Raw genomic sequence first — 23512 nt, forward strand, 5'->3', positions numbered from 1 at the left:
CTGTGGGTAAGGTGTACCCCCCTCATCCATAAATATCATGTATTAGAATATTCTACCTTTAAATCAGTTCTTAATGATTGCTGGTAACTTGATTGCTGCCATCTACCATCTCAGAAAAATTCTTTAATAAGGAGTTATGAATTGTGAAATTCCTTCAAAAGAAAATTTGGCCTTCTACCTTTTTTTATGAGACAATCTGTTAGGACATTTCTCTGTATCTCATTATTCCTTATTAAGCTTAAAATCATTGGACAAGAGACACCTGAATATACATTGTAAATTTCGGTTTTACAAGAAAACCATGTTGAGTTAGTAAGACTCACTCTTGGGGGAAACCATGTTTGTTTTGTCTTTAGAGAATACTGACTTTATAGACATACATTATCTCTGTTGTTTTCTCTTGTAGAAATCCATTTCTGGCATTTGCACCAGACGTATTCCTGGAAACCTGCCTGTTATCAGCTGGCATTTTGTCACATACCTCTGGAGGCACAAAGATATATATTTTTTTAAGTGTTAGGTAGTGATCATAACCACCACATTGTCCTTAAGAAGCAGCTTCAGGATTTTTTCTTCTCTCAAACACTGAGGCTTCCCACTCTCACTAGCTCAGTCCTGTAACTTCAAATTCATTTTTTAAATGTCCAACTTCCTATATAGCCTTTAACTCCCTAATTCCCATGAAAACATATATATACTACATGCCACCCTAAGCTATACATTTGTGACATATTGATTGGGTATATGAACACCTAGACTATACAACAAATTCTGAATTAGAAAACCTACCCCCTATGAAAAAATTAATTTTAAGTTCCTCAGATAGGTTTCAGAGGTGAGATACAATTGGGAAATGCCTTTTTCCCACCTTATCAAGAAATAGGAAGATGGTCCAAATGGCATCTTTTTAGTTTACATGACTTTGTTTTTTAGTAAATGAAATGTCACTTTGGAATGTGAGAATTTGTTTTTCTAGGAAAAGTTATTTCCATCAGTCTGTGATAAGAACTACTTACTTCATACCTTTTTCAGCCAGAAAAAAACCTTGAAGGCATTGTATGCATGACCAACTGAGTAAATAATAGTATCAAAATGGCTCAGAAGCAAGAAAACAAGGAATTCTGAATATGATGCATCATAGATTTTTTTAAAAGATTTATGTATTTATTTATTTGACAGAGAGGTCACAAGTAGGCAGAGAGGCAGGCAGAGAGAGAGGGGGAAGCAGGCTCCCTGTGGAGCAGAGAGCCCGATGTGGGGCTCAATCCCAGGACCCTGAGATCATGACCTGAGCCAAAAGCAGAGACTTAACCCACTGAGCCATCCAGGTGCCCCGCATCATAGATTTTTATATAAATCTTAGCACAGGGTTGGGTGGGGTGGGTGTGCCTTGTTGATATTCCCTTCTATTTATTTATTTGCTGTTGGTTTAGGGGATGGTGGTTGGTTGGCTGGAAAATAGTGTATTCATATCTCAAAAGGATTTGGATAAGATAAACTATGCCTACACAACAAAAATCTTCCCAGTTATAAAACTTCACAGTTACAACTGAAAAGGCCTAAGAAATCATATACAACACCTTAGCTTCACAAATTAGGAGACAGGCCCAGATAAATTAAGCAACAAAATAAAGAACCACGCAGCCAGTTTAGTGCCAGAGCTGGAATAGGAATCTGCATATTGTGACTGCAAATTCAGGACCTTTTCACCATATTACACTCCTTTCTTTTCTTGCAGTTTCACTAGTCTTAAGTCAGGGTTGGTGAAAGTGGTGAACAGATTATTGGCTTCGAAAAGATTGTTTCAAAAGTCAGTGTTCATGTGACAAACGGGAGGCTTATATAAGTGGATAGCTTAGCATATTCTGCAGTCTTATGAGAAATTCACAACTAAACAAGGTATTAGAGTTTTATTCAGAAAAGAAAAACAGCTTCCTGGTTAGCGTGTGGACCCATTATAGATTCATTTGTTGCTATGCCAACATTGACACAACATTCTCTAGGAACAAACTTTCCATTTGAATAAATACATTTTGCAAATTGCTGATGCTTACCTTTTTAATAAGTGTTTAAAAACACTTATTAAGAAGTATTTTTATGGAAATAGTTCTAAAACAGATCACATAATCTACTTCCTTCCTAAACAATATCCTGAACATCATGGTCCTTTCTTGATGACTCAGATTCATCATTATAAACATAATCACTGATGCCTATGGCTTTGGGAGTTGTTAGTATGGGGGAAGGGTGAGGTTAAAGCCTATTCCAAATAGCCCTCAAAGGGCCTTCTGTCTCTCTTTTCTCTTGCCTTCAGAGTAATCAGCTTTCACTTCTTGTTTCTTTCAGTGTGTTGAAGTAGTTCAGCCCATCCTATCCCTTCTGCTTTTCAGCTTTAATGTGCAGTGAGGCTTTCAAGTTTCATAGCCAGGCTCGTGGATGAGGTTTGCATAAATTGATCCTTGATGAATCTAAGGGAGCTGAGGCTTCCTGCACGTAAAGCACAAGATAAATTGTAATGTGCGACCTTGGTCATCTCTTGTTTCTAAGTTCACGAGATTGGGTTTATTTGAGTGTTTTCTGCATAAATTATATATTACAGTCAGTATCCACAATGCTCATGTAAAATATTGAATAGCTACCTAAACTATCAGATAACCTAAAAATGAATAGAAAATAATTTAATTATTCAATGTATTTTGTTGCAGCTTCTCCTGATTCTCTTCATATAAGTCATGTATAAAATTTTCATTTCTTATTCTAGCCTTCTTAAGATCTTCTTTGTGGTCTATTGTTAAAATTCTAATGATAATAGGCTGTCAGCATACATTTGACCAAACTTGAAGTCAATAAAAGTAAGCATATAAGTTATTGTAAAAGATGCTTCCTTATGATTTTGTTACAGATATCAGATCTGTATAATAAGGACCAGAAATAGACCTTGATTTACATTCTGAAGAATTTCTGATATTTTAAAATCTCTTTATCTCCCAAATATTTATTAATCATCAAAGTATATTGTGGCCACTACATGACATTAGATAATTGAAAGAACCTATGAGATTCTCATAAGGCTTTAATAGTGGCTAAAGATACGGTACAGCAGGAGAAAAATGGCTAAGGTGATTTTTTTAGTTGCATGGGATAACTTTGTCTTCTAATTGTGAACCACTGAGATATGTCTAAGATAACCTTGGTTTCAGGGGAGCCAAGCAAGTCACAAGTTCACTGAGAATCTTTGACACTCTGCCAGCCATATAGCTGAAGGTAGGCTGCATAGTCAGTTAAGTCAGATGCACACCATCAATCTATACATTTTCAATAAGCAGTCTAGACAGACTAGTACGGAGTGCCTCCAAGGGAGTTTCAGACTTAAAATAGCACTTTATGAAGCTAGTACATTTCATCCTAAACTTGACCAGGGGGACCAAACTCCCAGGCAGCCCTAGATTGAAGCATACAGATTCACTGCAAGTTAACCCAGTCCTTATTCATTCTGTATTTTCTGAGTGTCTTTATTATCAGTTTGGCAGATCTCGTTTTTCCCTTTATGCAATAACTGCCACTGTGATGGTGACAAGTCATACCACTATTTATTGAGCATTCATTTTTTTGCCAAGCCGTGAGTTAAGTATGTTATGTACATTACCTCATTTACAACCATGAGATCGGTGCTATTATTCCAGTCTTACAGATGAAGAAAGCAAGCTTAGGGTTTTTTGCTTTTCTCCCATAGCTATTTGCTGTAACAACTTTTTCTTACTTTCTGAATGTGTAACTGATGTGTACCACTGAACAACCTTGGGATACCAATGAGATCACATTTGTTACTCGAACAACCACAACCCCTGGTAATACAAGAATGTCTTCCTTCCCTGACCAACCTTGTTCCCAGGGGAAATTCGAGAACTCTAGGATTACACATTGGGTCTAGGAGAGTAGGTCTTGACTCTTGCATTGAAGAAAAGATAATCGAATGCTAGATTAATTGTGCAAAGTTCCCATTCTCTGTTGCTCCTGATAATCTTGCTACTGTTGCCAGGATGTAGTCTTATATCAAAACCAGGGCAACTAAACCAGGTGTTCTGGTACCCAGAGCAATTCCAAGTACACTAAAGGAATCAGTTAAAGTAATCGAATAAGTTGCCCTAGCTGGGCTGGTAGTAATTTTCAGCAGTTCTGGGAAAAGAAAAGGATACCTTTCTATTTAGCATTTCACTTACCTTTGCCCACCCACTCCATAATATAGTAGGCCTGATTTCCCAGTGTTTCAGCTATTTAGTGACCTTGTTTCAGTTTTTGTATTCCTGGTCTCTTCTACAGACAAACTCATAGAACCAGAGGGGATAATTGAGAAAGGGCTAACTTAGTATAATCTACAACTGAGTGATGTGACTAGGGGAACTACACTGTATTCTTTTCTTGCTACCTGTAACTCTTATGAGGGCTGTAGTAACCCATATGACAGGTTTCTGTAACTTTGAACCTTCAAAATGATCATGGTTTCCTTTCTCAGAGAAGGAACTTCCCACCCATTTAAGCTTAGAGTGCCAAATAGATTTGGAAGAGCGGTGGCAAGATTCCATGTCTCCAGAACCTGTAGGTCAGAGTCTCCCTCTTCCTGAGTTTATGGTGCCCTTAATTGTCAGAGTGATTTTTTTATAGCAGCCATAGGCCGAAAGAAGTACCTAATAATTCCATTTATTACATAATTAGGTCCAGGCAATTTAATAAATATTTCTATCCTGACAGCTTAGTAGCCATTTAAAAAAGTAATATACCTAGGGGAGGAGTCAAGATGGCAGAGAAGTAGCAGGCTGAGACGACATCGGGTAGCAGGAGATCAGCTAGATAGCTTATCTAACCATTGTGAACACCTACAAATCCAACGGGAAATCGAAGAGAAGAAGAGCAACGATTCCAGAAACAGAAAATCGATCACTTTCTGAAAGGTAGGACCTGCGGAGAAGTGAATCCAAAGCGACGGGAAGATAGACCCCGGGGGGAGGGGCCGGCACCCGGCAAGCGGCGGAGCGACGGAGCACAAAATCAGGAATTTTAAAAGTCTGCTCCACTGGGAGACATAGATCCAGGGGCTAAACTGGGGGGAAACCCAGGCAGGGTCAGCATAACCCCAGGTCCCGCGGGGTCACAGAAGGACCGGGGGTGTCTGAGTGCCGCAGAGCTCGCAGGTATTAGAGCTGGGAAGCCGGCTACAGCGACAAAGCCGAGGAGTGAGCTCTAAGCCCGGGGTTACCTTGTGCCCGTCGCAGGCTGGGTGGGCTCGGAGCGCGGCCAGAGGCCACGGAGACGAAAGCGACCCAGCGCTTTTCTCCAGCTCCAGCAATTGACTGCTTTCCTCAAGGCGCGACCGCAGGCCAGGGAGGCGGGGCGGTAGGCGCTTTGCTCTGAGAGCGCACTGAGGAGCGGAACCCCAAGCTCTCGGCTCCTCCGGGCCGGAGACTGGGAGGCCGCCATCTTCATTCCCGTCCTCCGGAACTCTACGGAAAGCGCTCAGGGAACAAAAGCTCCCGAAAGCAAACCCGAGCGGATTACTTAGCCCGGCCCCCGGCAAGGGCGGTGCAATTCCGCCTGCGGCAAAGACACTTGAGAATCACTACAACAGACCCCTCCCCCAGAAGATCAACAAGAAACCATCCAAAACCAACTTCAGTCACCAAGAACAGCGGAATTCCACAGCAGGAGAAAGCAAATCTTATCTGGACAAAATGACAAGGCGGAAAAACTCACCTCAAAAAAAAGAAGAGGCTGTACCGAAGGCTGGAGACCTAATCAATACGGACATAGGTAACATGACAGATCTAGAGTTCAGAATGACAATTCTCAAGGTTCTAGCCGGGCTCGAAAAAGGCATAGAAGATATTAGAGAAACCCTCTCTGGAGAGATAAAAGCCCTTTCTGGAGAAATAAAAGAACTAAAATCTAACCAAGTTGAAATCAAAAAAGCTATTCATGAGGTGCAATCAAAAATGGAAGCTCTCACTGCCAGGATAAATGAGGCAGAAGAAAGAATTAGTGACATAGAAGACCAAATGATAGAGAATAAAGAAGCTGAGCAAAAGAGACAAACAAATACTGGACCACGAGGAGAGAATTCAAGAGATAAGTGACACCATAAGACGACACAACATTAGAATAATTGGGATTCCAGAAGAAGAAGAAAGAGAGAGGGGAGCAGAAGGTATATTGGAGACAATTATTGGAGAGAATTTCCCTAATATGGCAAAGGGAACAAACATCAAAATCCAGGAAATGCTAAGAACGCCCCTCAAAATCAATAAAAATAGGTCCACACCTCGTCACCTGATAGTAAAATTTACAAGTCTGAGCGACAAAGAGAAAATCCTGAAAGCAGCCCGGGAAAAGAAGTCTGTAACATACAAGGGTAAAAATATTAGATTGGCAGCGGACCTATCCACAGAGACCTGGCAGGCCAGAAAGAACTGGCATGATATATTCAGAGCACTAAACGAGAAAAACATGCAGCCAAGAATACTATATCCGGCTAGGCTATCATTGAAAATAGAAGGAGAGATAAAGAGCTTCCAGGACAAACAAAAGCTGAAAGAATTTGCAAACACCAAACCAGCTCTACAGGAAATATTGAAAGGGGTCCTCTAAGCAAAGAGAGACCCTAAAAGTAGTAGATCAGAAAGAAACAGAGACAATATACAGTAACAGTCACCTTACAGGCAATATACTGGCACTAAATTCATATCTCTCAATAGTTACCCTGAATGTTAATGGGCTAAATGCCCCAATCAAAAGACACAGGGTATCAGAATGGATAAAAAAACAAAACCCATCCATATGCTGCCTACAAGAAACTCATTTTAGACCCGAAGACACCTCCAGATTTAAAGTGAGGGGGTGGAAAACAATGTACCATGCTAATGGACATCAGAAGAAAGCTGGGGTGGCAATCCTTCTATCAGATCAATTAGATTTTAAGCCAAAGAGTATAATAAGAGATGAGGAAGGACACTATATCATACTCAAAGGGTCTGTCCAAGAAGAAGATCTAACAATCTTAAATATCTATGCCCCTAACATGGGAGCAGCCAACTATATAAACCAATTAATAACAAAATCAAAGAAATACATCGACAGTAATACAATAATAGCAGGGGACTTTAACACCCCCCTCACTGAAATGGACAGATCATCTAAGCAAAAGATCAACAAGGAAATAAAGGCCTTAAATGACACACTGGACCAGATGGACATCACAGATATATTCAGAACATTCCATCCCAAAGCAACAGAATATACATTCTTCTCTAGTGCACATGGAACATTCTCCAGAATAGACCACATCCTGGGTCATAAATCAGGTCTCAATCGGTACCAAAAGATCGAGATCATTCCCTGCATGTTTTCAGACCACAATGCTCTGAAGCTAGAACTCAATCACAAGAGGAAATTTGGAAAGAACACAAATACATGGAGACTAAACAGCATCCTTCTAAAGAATGAATGGGTCAACCAGGAAATTAAAGAAGAATTGAAAAAAATCATGGAAACAAATGATAATGAAAACACAATGATTCAAAATCTGTGGGACACAGCAAAGGCAGTCCTGAGAGGAAAATATATAGTGGTGCAAGCCTTTCTCAAGAAACAAGAAAGGTCTCAAATACACAACCTAACCCTACACCTAAAGGAGCTGGAGAGAGAACAACAAAGAAAGCCTAAACCCAGCAGGAGAAGAGAAATCATAAAGATCAGAGCAGAAATCAATGAAATAGAAACTAAAAAAACAATAGAACAAAGCAACAAAACTAGGAGCTGGTTCTTTGAAAGAATTAATAAGATTGATAAGCCCCTGGCCAGACTTATCAAAAAGAAAAGAGAAAGGATGCAAATAAATAAAATCATGAATGAAAGAGGAGAGATCCCAACCAACACCAAAGAAATACAAACAATTATAAGAACATACTACGAGCAACTCTATGGCAACAAATTTGACAATCTGGAAGAAATGGATAAATTTCTAGAGATGTATAAACTACCACAACTGAACCAGGAAGAAATAGATAACCTGAACAGACCCATAACCAGTAAGGAGATTGAAACAGTCATCAAAAATCTCCAAACAAACAAAAGTCCAGGACCAGATGGCTTCCCAGGGGAATTCTACCAAACATTTAAAGAAGAATTAATTCCTATTCTCCTGAAATTGTTCCAAAAAATAGAAATGGAAGGAAAACTTCCAAACTCATTCTATGAGGCCAGCATCACCTTGATCCCAAAACCAGACAAGGATCCCACCAAAAAAGAGAATTATAGACCAATATCTTTGATGAACACAGATGCAAAAATTCTCACCAAAATACTGCCCAATAGGATCCAACAGTACATTAAAAGGATTATTCACCACGACCACGTGGGATTTATTCCAGGGCTGCAAGGTTGGTTCAACATCCGCAAATCCATCAATGTGATACAATACATTAATAAAAGAAAGAGTAAGAACCATATGATACTCTCAATAGATGCTGAAAAAGCATTTGACAAAGTGCAGCATCCCTTCCTGATTAAAACTCTTCAAAGTGTAGGGATAGAAGGCACATACCTCAATATTATCAAAGCCATCTATGAAAAACCCACCGCAAATATCATTCTCAATGGAGAAAAACTGAAAGCTTTTCCGCTAAGGTCAGGAACATGGCAGGGATGTCCGTTATCACCACTGCTGTTCAATATAGTACTAGAAATCCTAGCCTCAGCAATCAGACAACAAAAAGAAATTAAAGGCATCCAAATTGGCAAAGAAGAAGTCAAACTATCACTCTTTGCAGATGATATGATACTATATGTGGAAAACCCAAAAGGCTCCACTCCAAAACTGCTAGAACTTATACAGGAATTCAGTAAAGTGTCAGGATATAAAATCAATGCACAGAAATCAGTCGCATTTCTTTACACTAACAACAAGACAGAAGAAAGAGAAATTGAGGAGTCAGTCCCATTTACAATCGTACCCAAAACCATAAGATACCTAGGAATAAATCTAACCAAAGAGGCAAAGAATCTATACTCAGAAAACTATCAAGTACTCATGAAAGAAATTGAGGAAGACACAAAGAAATGGAAAAATATTCCATGCTCATGGATTGGAAGAACAAATATTGTGAAAATGTCTATTCTACCTAAAGCAATCTACGCATTTAATGCAATCCCTATCAAAATCCCATCCATTTTTTTTAAAGAAATAGAACAAATAATCCTAAAATTTATATGGAACCAGAAAAGACCTCGAATAGCCAAAGGAATATTGAAAAAGCCAAAGTCGGTGGCATCACAATTCCGGACTTCAAGCTCTATTACAAAGCTGTCATCATCAAGACAGTATGGTACTGGCACAAAAACAGACATATAGACCAATGGAACAGAATAGAGAGCCCAGAAATAGACCCTCAACTCTATGGTCAACTAATCTTCGACAAAGCAGGAAAGAATATCCAATGGAAAAAAGACAGCCTCTTCCACAAATGGTGCTGGGAAAATTGGACAGCCACATGCAGAAAAATGAAATTGGACTATTTCCTTACACCACACACGAAAATAGACTCAAAATGGATGAAGGACCTCAATGTGAGGAAGGAATCCATCAAAATCCTTGAGGAGAATGCAGGCAGCAACCTCTTTGACCTCAACCGCAGCAACTTCTTCCTAGGAACATCGCCAAAGGCAACAGAAGGAAGGGCAAAAATGAACTATTGGGATTTCATCAAGATCAAAAGCTTTTGCACAGCAAAGGAAACAGTGAACAAAACCAAAAGACAACTGACAGAATGGGAGAAGATATTTGCAAACGATATATCAGATAAAGGGCTAGTATCCAAAATCTATAAAGAGCTTATCAAACTCAATACCCAAAGAACAAATAATCCAGTCATGAAATGGGCAGAGGACATGAACAGACATTTCTGCAAAGAAGACATCCAGATGGCCAACAGACACATGAAAAAATGCTCCACATCACTTGGCATCAGGGAAATACAAATCAAAACCACCATGAGATACCACCTCACACCAGTCAGAATGGCTAAAATTAACAAGTCAAGAAATGATAGATGCTGGCGAGGATGCGGAGAGAGGGGAACCCTCCTACACTGCTGGTGGGAATGCAAGCTGGTGCAACCACTCTGGAAAACAGTGTGGAGGTTCCTCAAAAAACTGAAAATAGAGCTACCCTACGACCCAGCAGTTCCACTCCTGGGTATATATCCTAAAGATACAAACATGGTGCTCCGAAGGGGCACGTTCACCTGAATGTTTATAGCAGCAATGTCCACAATAGCCAAACTGTGGAAAGAACCTAGATGTCCATCAACAGATGAATGGATAAAGAAGATGTGGTATATATACACAATGGAATACTATGCAGCCATCAAAAGACATGAAATCTTGCCATTTGCGACGACGTGGATGGAGCTAGAGGCTATCATGCTTAGCGAAATAAGTCAATCGGAGAAAGACAACTATCATATGATCTCTTTGATATGAGGAAGTGGAGATGCAAGGCGGGGGGGTTGGGAGGAGGTAAGAAAAGAAAAAATGAAAAGATGGGATTGGGAGGGAGACAAACCATAAAAGACTGAATCTCAAGAAACAGACTGAGGGTTGCGGGAGGGAGGGGGGACAGGAGAGGGTGGTGGGGAAATGGACATTGGGGAGGGTATGGGCTATGATGAGTGCTGTGAAATGTGTAAACCTGACGATTCACAGACCTGTACCCCTGGGGATAAAAATACATTATATGTTTATTAAAATAAAAAAATTTAAAAAATTAAAAAAAAGGTAATATACCTAAATTGAAAGAGAGTAATATTTTTATTTCAATCTTAAATAGCCATGCATAGGATGTGTGTTCCTGTTGGGCACTACCCAGCTTCTCACACCTTGGAATCTAATTGGATACTACCACCTCCATTTCCTGTTCCATATTGATTTTTCACACAGCATATTTTTAAAATCACAGCTGAAAATCCAGCTTCACAAAGGAAGTGGGCATAGAACTTTCTAATGATGAAACTGTTAATTACCTTAAGCTGGTAGTTTGTGTGGCCAACAGTTGTTGAGGATCAGTGCATTTCTTTTAAAAATGTAAAATATCTTCACATTCTCCATGAATTTGCTGCAGCACCGTAGGGGCCCTTGGTACACAGGTTGGGTACCAATGTGCTAGTTCCTTGCCAAGCCAAAAAGCATCTGGCTATGTCCTCTTCCCCAAAACAGTATGTGTCTAGCTACTCCACCTCTACTATTAGCGGAAAGGAGATCGTTCTTCTAGAACAAAAAGTGTTCTTTAGAATAAAAAAGTGGGGGCGCCTGGGTGGCTCAGTTGCTTAAGCCTCTGCCTTCGGCTCAGGTCGTGATCCCAGGGTCCTGGAATCGAGCCCCGCTTTGGGCTCTCTGCTCAGCAGGGATCCTGCTTCCCCCTCTCTCTCTGCCTGCCTCTCTGCCTACTTGTGATCTCTGTCTGTCAAATAAAGAAATAAAATCTTAAAAAAAAAAAAACAAAAAAGTGTTCTTTTAGAACACGAGATGGTTCTTTTAGAACAAAAGTGTTCCTCCAAAGGGAGCACATATAGAAGTATTCTACACATTTCAAAAGATAGTTTCTCTTGCTAAAAAATGGATATTTAAGTGCTGTCTCACTAGAAGCTTTGCTGTAAATGTATTTATTTCACAGTTGTATATTAAGTTTGCAGTACTGCTTCATAATCAGAGGCACAGTCCATGGTTTCCCAGGTTCTAGTTACTTAATCTTCAAGTTCTTCCCATTCTGCCTTTTCATTTATTCCGCACTTATTGAATCCTATTCTTAACCAAGTTCTTTACCAGGTGTTACGAGAGACAGGTTAGGTAGGTCAAAATATTAATAATATATGGAGCTATGCCCTCAGGAAGCTTACAGTCTTCAGGGGGAACCAGATAGGCATACCAAAAATTACAACACAGTTTAATTAATTGCTGTAATGGAGGTATTCACAAATACTGAGAGTCAATAGCACCTCTGTCTAATGAAGTGGGTAGTAGAATCTGGGGAAAGTTTTTAGCGGCTGTTACATCTAAATGGAATAGTTCATTAGGCAGAGGAAATGTTAGGTACAAAATTAGGGAGGCATAAAGAAATGATGAATGATAAGATATGGTTTGACAGGGATAAGGTGCATGGTGGGTGTAGTGGCTGAAAAAACCACCCAGTAGCCATATCTTTGCCATCTTTCCCCTTCTTTCCATTCCTATTGCCACCACTCTAATGCATGACCTCATTATTTCTTAATCTGGTCTATTTTAAGTAGCCTTTTACCTGGCCTTTATCCCTCCGTTTTCTCTTCAGCCTACCCCCAAATCTGTTGTATCTATATAGTTTTTAATTTTTTTTTATTTTCAGCGTAACAGTATTCATTGTTTTTTGCACCACACCCAGTGCTCCATGCAATACGTGCCCTCCCTAATACCCACCACCTGGTTCCCCCAACCTCCCACCCCCCGCCCCTTCAAAACCCTCAGGTTGTTTTTCAGAGTCCATAGTCTCTCATGGTTCACCTCCCCTTCCAGTTTCCCTCAACTCCCTTCTCCTCTCCATCTCCCCATGTCCTCCATGTTATTTGTTACAAATAAGTGAAACCATATGATACTTGACTCTCTCTGCTTGACTTATTTCACTCAGCATAATCTCTTCTAGTGCCATCCATGTTGCTACAAAAGTTGGGTATTCATCCTTTTTCTAAGTAATGAAGTAGTATTCCAAAATCTTGAGTGCTATTGAATAGTTTAAATATTGTAGTTTAATACTGAGTGCCTCTATGACGTGGCTATTCGCCCCCATTTCCAGTTTCATTTTCCACTCTTCCTCTTTTGAATCTTATACTCAGGCCCTACTGACCAAGCTCACTGTACCTTATCTATGTCCCTTGCTTTTATTCAGTTGGAAACTCTCATTCAGTATTTTGTTTTCCTAGGATGTCTTTCCTCGTCATATTTGCACATCCTGATCCTACCAATCCTTAAAAGGCCAGCCCCCCAAAACTTTCCAGGACTCCCCCTCCAGGTTACTTTCCCACTCTCAAACATATGTACCCCGTAGAACTATGCCTGCCTTCTGACCTCGAAGAGCATCCACCATAGTCCGTCTTTCATTAGATTTCTTTGTGTTTCTTTTATCCTTGTTATCTTTTACACTGAAGAACCTTGAGGGCAGAGGCCATCTGCTAGTCATCGTTGTAATTTGTCATGATCTCCTACATAGTCTATATTCAGTAAGAATGTCCTAAGAAAAAGAATTGTGTTCACTTAAAAAAAATGTACATATTTGCAACTTCAAATAGTGGCTACTTCAGTGAAATCAGATGCAACATGAGAGAACTGATTGGTTAATAGGAATAGACATTTTTTGGAGGTGGTTCTTAATTTGCAGGCATTATTGTCTGCTGTTTTTCAGCAAATGTTTGTATGTGATTGCACTTGCACTAAAGATTTTTTGGCATTAAAATACCAGTTTTAGTGTCCTACAATGCATTAAGAACTATATTCTACAATGACGTATTTTGCTTAAGGCAGTAATTTAGGTAGTTACTTGAGCCATTCTCATTTATTTTTATCCTTCTCTTTTGAAGAGAAGGCATAGGTGAGAGCTATTTATTTTGAAATTATGAAAAGTAGTTACATTTTAAAAATAAATACACTTATTTAGTAGGTGTGTGTGTGTGTGTATGTGTTAGATTTTAAATATTTTTACTAGTAAGGGTGTTTTCTAATTGAATCTAAAGAAAACAGTTTAGGTTTTTCTTTATTTCCTTAATAAGAGAAGTACATGTTTCAATAACACCTCAGTGTTCTATTCTCAAAATAAATTTACATCCTGTATACTTGTCATATCATTTACTCTCTGATGCAGGTATACAAATGATTCCAGATAGCTGTGGGCTGGCTCACACCCTTTGATGAGAAGGAAGCAGAGGAAAGTGATCAACGTTAGTTTTAAACATCACTGCCTTAGTTTTGGAAGTCCAAATATAAGCCCTTGCATCTTGGGAAGTGCCCAGGGTTTTACGAAAATGTAGTCTGATCTTATCCTATAGGTCCACGCTGCTACCTTCCTTTATTTTGTTTCCACTTTGAAACACTCCTAATTCTGGTATCATCCATTAGATTTCCAAATTGCTTTGATGAGGACCTGACACAACTTCCTGTTCCTAACATATGGCAGACAAAACTAACCTATATCAATATCATTCCTACTGGTCAGATTCTAACTGTGGGTGGTATCTTTTACTTTTTAATTTTTTTAAAGATTTTATTTATTTGACCAAGAGGTCACAAGTAGGCAGAGAGAGAGAGGGGTGGGGGGGAAGCAGGCTCCCTGCTGAGCAGAGAGCCAGATACGGGCCTCAATCCCAGGACCCTGAAATCATGACCTGAGCCGAAGGCAGAGGCTTTAACCCACTGAGCCACCCAGATGCCCCGACTACCATACTGTCTTGATGATTACAGCTTTGCAACAGAGCTTTAAGTCCAGGATTGTGGTGCCTCCTGCTTTGCTTTGCTTTTCAACATTCATTTGGCGATTCGGGGCCTTTTCTGTTTCCATACACATTTTAGGATTATTTGTTCTAGCTCTCAAAAATGTTGGTGTTATTTTGATAGGAATTGTATTGAATGTGTAGATTGCTTTGGGCAGTATAGACACTTTAATTATATTTATTCTTCCAGTCCAGGAGCATGGTATATTTTCCCATTTTTTTGTGTCTTCCTCAGTCTCTTTCATAAGTGTTCCATAGATTTCAGCATACAGATCTTTGGTTAGGTTTATTCCTAGGTATCTTAGGTTTTTGGTAGAACTGTAAATGGGATCAATGCCTTGATTTCTCTTTCTGCTGTTTCATTATTGGTGTATGGAAATGCAACAGATTTCTGTACGTTGATTTTATGTCCTGGAACTTTGCTGAATTCATCACTTCTAGCAATTTTCGGCAGTCTATTGCGTTTTCTACAGAGTATCATGTCTTCTGTGAAGAGTGAAAGTTTGACTTCTTCCTTGCCAATTTGGATCTTTTTATTTCTTTTTGTTGTCTGATTGCGGTGGCTAGGACTTCTGTTACTGTGTTGAACAACAGTGGTGAGAGTGGGCGTCCCTGTCATGTTACTGACCTTAGCGGATAAGCTCTCAGGTTTTCCTCACTGAGGGTATTAGCTGTGGGTTTTTTGTATATGGCCTTTATGATCCTGAGTTATGTTCTTCTATCCTAGTTTCTTGAGGGTTTTTTTATCAAGAAAAGATGCTGTATTTTGTCATGCTTTTTCTGCATCTGTTGAGAGATGCAGAACCATCATATGGTTCTTATACTTTCTTTTATTAATGTGATGTATCACGTTGATTGATTTGCAGATACTGAACCACCTTTGCATCCCAGGGATAGAGCCCACTGGATCGTGTTGAATAATTCTTTTAATGTACTGTTAAGTCCTATTGGCTGATATCTTTTTGAGAATTTTGACATCCATGTTCATCAGAGATATTGGTCAGGAATTCTCCTTTTTGTGGGGTCTTTGTCTGGTTTTGGAATCAAGGTAATGCTGGCCTCATAGAATGAGTTTGGAAGTTTTCCTTCCCTTTCTGTTTTTTGGAATAGCTTCAGAAGAACAGGGATTCATTCTTCTTCAAATGTTGGTAGAATTTCCCTGGGAAGCCATCTGGCCCTGGACTCTAGTTTTTTGGGAGATTTTTGATTACTGACTCAATTTCTTTGAGGATTATGGGTCTGTTCAGATTTTGTATTTCTTCCTGTCTCAGTTTTGGTAGTTTGTATGTTTCTAGGAATTTATCCATTTCTTCCAAATTGCCTAATCTGTTGGCATATAATTGCCCACAATATTATCTTATACTTGTTTGTATTTCTTCGGTGTTGATTGTGATCTCTCCTTTTTCTTTCGTGATTTTATTTGGGTTCTTTCTCTTTTCTTTTTGATAAATCTGGGTAAGGGCTTATTAATCTTGTTAATTGTTTCAAAGAACCACCTCCTAGTTTTATTGATCTGTTCTACTGTGTTTTTTTTAAATCTTTGTATCATTGATTTCTGCTTTAATCTTTATTATTTCCCTTCTCCTGCTGGTTTTAGGCTTTATTTACTGTTTTTTTCCAGTTCCTTTAGGTTTATGTTTAGGTTGTGTGTTGGAGACTCTTCTTGCTTCTTGCTCCTTTGCTACATCCTAAAGGTTTTGGATTATCATGTTTTCATTTTTGTTTGCTTCCATATACTTATTTCTTCTTTAATTTCCTGGTTAACCCACTAATTCCTTAGTAGGATGTTCTTTAACCTCCATGTATTTGTGGTCTTTCCAAGCTTTCTTCTTATGTTTGACTTCAAGTTTCATAGCACTGTGGTCTGAAAATATACCTGGTATGATCTCAATATTTTTGTGCTGCTTAAAGCTTGATTTGTGACCCAGTATGTGGTCTCTTCTGGAGAATGTTCCATGTGCACTCAAAAAGAATGTGTACCCTGCTGTTTTAGGATGAAATGCTCTGAATGTATCTGTGAAGTCCATCTGGTCGAGAGTGTCATTCAAAGCTATTATTTCCTTGTTGGTCCGTTTAGATGATTTGTCCATTGCTGTGAGTAGAGTGTAGAAGTCTACTACTATTATTACTAATATTAATGAGTTTAAGTTTGTTATTAATTGGTTGATATACTTGGCTGCTCCCAAGGTGGGGGCATACATATTTATAATTGTTAGATCTTCTTTTTGGATAGACCCCTTTATTATGATATAGTGTCCTTCTTTGTCTCTTATTACAGTCTTTAGTTTAAAATCTAGTTTGTCTGATATAAGGATTGCTACTCCAGCTTTCTTTTGATGTCCATTATCATGATAAATATTTCTCTACCCTCCTCACTTGCAGTCTGGAGGTGTGTGTGGTTCTAGAATGAGTCTCTGGTAAGTAGCATATTTAATCTATTCTAATACCCTATGTCTTTTGATTGGAACATTGAAGTCCATTTACATTCAGAATAATTATTGATAGTTGTGAATTTAATGCCTTTGTATTACTTGTAAAGACACTTTCTGTAGATTATGTCTGTTCCTTTCTAATCTTTGTTTCTTCTGGTCTCTCTTTCCCGCTCAAAGGCTCCCCTTTAATATCTCTTGCAGAGCTGACTTAGGGTTCACCAATTCCTTTAGTTTTTGGTTATCTTAGAAACTAAACTCTTTATCTCTCCTTCTATTCTGAATGACAGCCTTGCTGGATATAGTATTCTTATCCGCATATTTTTCCCATTCAGCATGTTGAATACATCATGCCACTTTCTTTTTGCTGGCCACGTTTCTGTGGACTGGTCTGCTGCTAACCTTATGTGTCTACCCTTGTAGGTTAAGGATCTTTTATCCCTAGCAGCTTTCAGAATTCTCTCTTTATCTTTGTATTTTGCAAGTTTCACTATGCTGTGTCTTGGTGTTAACCTGTTTTTGTTGATTTTGAGGGGAGTTCTCTCTGCCTTTTGCACTTGAATGCCTGTTTCCTTCCCCAGATTAGGGAAATTCTCAGCTAAAATTTGTTCAGATAAACCTTCTGGCCCTTTTTCCCACTCTTCTTTTTCTGGGACTTCTGTGATATAGATATTATCATGCTTTGTGGAATCACTGCATTCCATGTCTGTATTTGTAATCTAATAGTTTTCTTTCCAGGTACATAATTTTCCACAATTTTATCTTCTGTATCACCTACTCATTCCTCCTCTTCCATTCTCGTTGTGATTTCTTCCAGTTAGTTTTGCATCTCAGTTATAGCATTTTTTATTTCAGCCTAACTAGTTTTTAGGTCTTTTATGCCTGCAGCCAGGGTTTCTCTGGTGTCTTCTATATTTCTTCCAAGCCCAGCTAGTATTCCTTTAATTAATTAATTAACTTTTATTTTTCAGAGGGAGTTTTACTCAATGAAATTATGCAGTTAGCATTAACCGCTCTCCCCAAATGATAAATTTCTCCAAATAGTATATGTTTATAATATTCATCATTGTTAAAATTTATTCAGATTCTTCAATTATTCTCTTTTGGAGAATATTTTGTTTCGTAGAGTTCTAAATGATGAAAGAGGTGGTAATCTGTTGATAAAAAGTCAAGTGTGTGTGATGGATATTGCAAAAGTTTATGGTCCTATTCATTTATTACCTATGGTGGTCAGATGTTGTCATGGAAAAGTATAGGTCCATCCATGTCTGCTAACCAATGTAGAGTGTGTTTAGATCCATTTTTGATACATAATTTTAACTTCTTGACAGTAAGATGCCTGAGTTAATAGTTTTGCCTGAGTTAAAAGTAATGGAATACTCTCTTTGCAGACTACCGTACAGTTACCAGAACCTTCTTTTTCGTTGTAGTGATGGTTTTAAAGCATTTGTGAACTTCATCAACACCTAACCATTTTCCAGACCACTTACTTTCATTTTTTTGTCAAAGCTTATGCTCCTTTTCAAAATAGGTCTCTGCTCTTTCAAATATTAAAATATTAGACCATCTCTGATCATCTCAGTTTATGATCCTCATCAGTTGGTTTGTTACCTACCAACAGTCTTACCTTTCCTGTTGCAGCCAGGTGTTGAGAAATTCTAGCAGAAACTTCTAAGTCTAGTTCGAGGGCTCAAATTGCTGCTGTTGTTTTTTTTTTTTTAAGATTTTATGTATTTATTTGACAGACAGAGATCACAAGTAGGCGGAGAGGCAGGCAGAGAGAGAGAGGAAAGCAGGCTCCCTGCTGAGCAGAGAGCCCAATGCGGGGCTTGATTCCCGGACCCTGAGATCATGACCTAAGCCAAAGGCAGAGGCTTTAACCCACTGAGCCACCCAGGCGCCCCTCAAATTGCTGTTTTGAGGTTAGCTTCCACCATGGCTCTTAATTGATCTTTATTTAAAACAGATTTGGTCTCCCTTGAAGTTCATTTTTCAGACTCAGATCTCCAGAATAAAATTTTTAAAACTACCACCGTATAGTCTTTTCACTAACAGAGCCTTCTCCAAAGACAGAATTGATGTTTTTTACTTGGTATGGCTGCACAATATCCTAGTGTAAATTCATATAAAAACAGTATTCACAAATATTTCAAAGATATGGTACTATTCACTTATGTAAAAGGTGATGATTTCTCTGAGTGTTTTACTTGTCCCACCCTGTGGGACAGGATTTACATGCAGCAGTAACCTGTTGGTCACACTTGGTGCATGACTTGACCAACTTCACTGTCTTGGCGTGAGTTGAAGACTTGCTCATCTTTAGCAGTGGTGACGGTGGCAGCAGCAGCAACTTGGGCTCCTCTAAGCCCAGCTAGTATTCTTATGGCTGTTGTTCTAAATTCTTGTTTAGATACAATGCTTATATCTGTTTGGAGCAAATCCCTGGCTGTGATTTCTTCTTGTTCTTTGTTTTGGAGAGATTTCTTCCATCTTGTCATTATGTCTAGGTTTCTGTCTTTTGCATTTTGAAAGCTTGTTATGTTTCCTGCTCCTTAGTGTGGGACTATATTAAGGGTTCATACACTGTCTAGGGCCTGGTGCTTCAGGAAGTGTTTCCAGTGTAGGCTGTGTGCACTCAGCCATTGTGTTTTGGCTGCTATTTCCCACAGGTCAGTCCTCTGCAGAGCTCCTCCTTGTTTGCAGTGGGGAGTGTTTGGACCTTTATGTAGGTGTGCTTTTATTTGTTTGATAAGATAAGCCTGATTTAAAAAAATAAAGAAGAAGAAGCCTGATCTAAGAAAAGAGTAAAGGAAAAAGAACAAAACAACAAAGAAACAAAAAATTGTAAGCCTGATTCCAAAGAAAAAGAAAGAAAGAAGGAATAAAGAAAGAAAAGGGGCCTGATTCAAAAAATGAAAAAAGTCAACAAGTAAAACAACAATTGAACAAAAAACTATAAGCCTGTTTTGAAAGACAAAAAAAAAAAAAGAATATAAAGTAAAATAAATTTTTAAAAATTTAAAAATAATTTTAAAAAAGAAAGTCTGGTCCTGTTTCCACCAGAACTAAAGCTGATGCTTTGGAGCACGCTCTGATCAGTAGACTTGGTACATGCAGAGGACCTGTGTTGGTCTTCTGAGGGAGAGGCCAGCTGCACTGGCTCACAGACAGACCAGCCTTACTATGGGTGCCCTGGCCTGGTGCAGGGGCATGGGGTTTGGTGTAAGCAACTTCAGTCTCCACTGGAGGTGCTGTGTTTTTCTCTCTGAAGTCGGACCTTGCTGGTAGGAGCTGGGGTGGAAGATGGTGTCACCCACCTTCTCAACCTGGGGGGAGGGGAATTCACAGCTGCTGCTGCTGTTCGGGAGGCCCTCACAGAAAAGCGAACAAACTCCCCTCCTTTGTTCCAGGCTTTTTTCAGATCCCTGAACTGAAAGCAGTTCTGTGTTTTATCTCTGGCCAGTGGCTGGGATTCAAAATTCCAAATCTTAAGTGACCTGGCAAGGAGCAGGCCCGCTGCCCTTCCCTAGAGGAGAGCCTTACAGCGCTGCTTCCAGCACCATTCTGCCCCATAAAAGCAGTTCCACTGCTGCGCTGGTGCCCGGAGTCTGTAGTGAAGCACAGCAAAAAGTTGTCCCCTGCTGTTTAATGGCTGCTCTATGGCTCCTGGTAGGCCTTTTGTCTTTGGAGAGGCAAGGTACACTCTTGCAAATGTACTACAGGAAGGGGAGCGTTCTCTCTCAGTGTGACCCAGGGGATCCCCACACCACAGTGTTTTGCAGGAACCCTACCATTCTCTCCACTCTCTCCCTCTCTCCTTAACCTCTCTGCCCGAAAAGGGCTTCCTCCTCTCGGAGGCACTGCGGCTTTTCTCTTTCTCAGTTCATGTCTGCGAACCTCTTATCTGCCACATTCTCTTCCTCCAGTTGTGCAGATTGTTTTCTTAATCCTTAGATCGATTTCCTAGTTGTTCAAAATGACATGATTTTGATCTAGCTCTGTTCAGGGGATGAGGCAATCTTAGAGTCCCCCTACTACTCTGCCACCATAACTCTCTGGGTGGTATCTTCTAATTGACCAAATTTATTTGGCAAATGAGATAAAATCTACTTGTGAGCATGTTCTACATAGACTTCTCAGTATTATCTTACCTTGTCGCCCCATACAAGAAGTACAAATACTGTGTTTGTGGAATGCTCTTGGTAATTTGACTAGGCTGGGATTAGAGAGCTGTGTTCTGCTATACATTACCTTAGAGCTGCTTAACTTTCTGAATTAGCCTGCTTTCTGGTTACAAGGGTTGGCTGCTTTCCTTGACCCCCTTTTCCATGTAGATAGTACATGAGAAAATTGTTTCTGAGGAGAATTTAGTTTTTTCTCTTAAAGTCTTAAACTACATCGTTGTTGATTGTTTGGTTTGTTTTCAAGAAAACTGCCCCAAATCCAGGGATATCTGAGACTGTATTAAGGAATCTATTGTGTTTAAAAACAAGGAAGCAGACAGTCTGGACCAGTTTTACACTTGTCAGACCACTCATAGAATACTGCACTCAGTGTAGGACACTATTTTATGAAATAAAGATGGTGCAGACTCCTGTCTATTTTATATGGCCAACAGATGAAGAATCCAAGCAGGTCTGCTAAGTATCACAAGAGAAGCCTCAGCTTCAGTTACTGTCTTCATGTATTAGGTGGTCTGTTTATGGAAGGGAATTGTATGTCATTTCAGAAGGCATAAATAAGAACAACGGCTAGAAAGTTGTTAATTCAGTGAAATGTCCTTTGATAAAGGGCTCTGTAATCAAACAAATATGACAAATGTATGTATCATATTTCTGTTCTAGAATTTTGCAGATACAGATTAAATACATGTTAGGGTCCCTAAAATGTCATGCAGTGAAACATCTTGTTAAATTTGTTAATGCCAACATTCCATTGTATTTAGACCAGCAGCACCAGCATTACCTGGAAATGTATTAGAAATGTATCTTTTGGGGCGCCTGGGTGGCTCAGTGGGTTAAAGCCTCTGCCTTCAGCTCAGGTCATGATCTCAGGGTCCTGGGATCGAGCCCCACATCGGGCTCTCTGCTCAGTGGGGAGCCTGCCTCTCCACTTCCTCTGCCTACTTGTGATTTCGTCTGTCAAATAAATAAATAAAATCTTAAAAAAAAAAAAAAAGAAATGTATCTTTCTTAGCTCTACCCCAGACCTATAGAATCAGAAACTCTGGGAGCTGGGCCCAGTAACCTCAGTGATAATAAGTCCTCAAGGGGATTCTGATGCTGCAAATGTGAGAAGTACTGATAGAAAATTTCTCTGTTTTTTTTTTTTTTTTTCCAATTCAGCAGCACCCTTTTCATTTCTTTTGTACTACTTGCCACAGTTTTTGGTTTTTACAATTTCTTCTAATGATATTCTTTGACTCAATAGTTCATTTTTATAGATAGTTATCCTTCTGTGGTATAGAAGGAAGGAAACTCTTATGAAAGGCTTACCATAGTTTTCAGCCTAATGTAGGTGCCATCCAGGTGGTTTGGATACTGTAAAGAATCCTAAATAATGAATCCATATCTTCTATGAAGTGAAATACTCATTTCTATGAGGTAAACCTTAAGTTCATTGGTATTGTTGCCATTTTTAAGAGCACTTACTGTTTTTCATTTACCTTAAAATGTTCTTTGTGAAATGTGGACTTTAACATCTTAAAATAATCTGTAATGTGCCCTTTCTTATTTTAAAAATCAATAAGATTAGAGACTTTTCTGATTTCCTTGCATTAGCAGAGATTAAATTCTTGTAGCATTGTATTTATCTATACAAAGAAGTATGAATGACACTTTCAGAAGAATGAAATTACAGTTTAAAATGATTATGTAAAATTAAAAATAATTCCCCATAAGTGTACCTATAACTAGTGCCTTATTTATTTCAGTGGGTATCATAAATGTGTATTTTGAGTGTTTATATGAAATGCTTCTATAAGTCATAATGGAAGAATTTTCTTTTTCTATAGGACAGTGAAATTGGGTTGATTTATTAAAATATCACAATATATTTAACTTAAATGTATTTAGGACAAAAGTATTAGTGTTCCTTGGAATGAATTATGGCCAAATTCATCTAAATTTCTTGATATTGTTTTGTCAGCTCTTCTTTTCATACAAGTAAGGGTTCCCTGGGTTTGTATTACTAGGTCAGTTGGAACTTTATTTTTATTTAGGGGGACAGAGACTGGTAGTCTGGAGATTGGATTTTGATTTGGTTGCTGGTGTCCAACAGCACAATGCCTGGAGGCATCCACTTACAACACTGAGTATAAGTGGTGCACTCTTAACCAATGATTAGGGGCACCTGGGTGGCTCAGTGGGTTAAAGCCCCTGCCTTCAGCTCGGGTCATGATCTCAGGGTCCTGGGATCAAGCCCCACATCGGGCTCTCTGCTTAGCAGGGAGCCTGCCCCCCCCCCCCGACCCGCCTGCCTCTCTGCCTACTTGTGATTTCTGCCTATCAAATAAATAAATAAAATATT

At 39.2% G+C, this 23512-nt stretch overlaps 1 protein-coding gene across 1 annotated transcript in view; it reads left to right on the forward strand.

Annotated features, from left to right (window-relative positions):
• The window catches only part of PRRG1 (proline rich and Gla domain 1), a 158474-nt gene that overhangs the window by 71458 nt on the left and 63504 nt on the right, over window positions 1–23512 (forward strand). The gene's annotated exons all lie outside the window — the stretch shown is intronic.

Source organism: Martes martes (genome assembly GCF_963455335.1).
Source record: "Martes martes genome assembly, chromosome: X".
Taxonomy (NCBI): Eukaryota; Metazoa; Chordata; class Mammalia; order Carnivora; family Mustelidae; genus Martes; species Martes martes.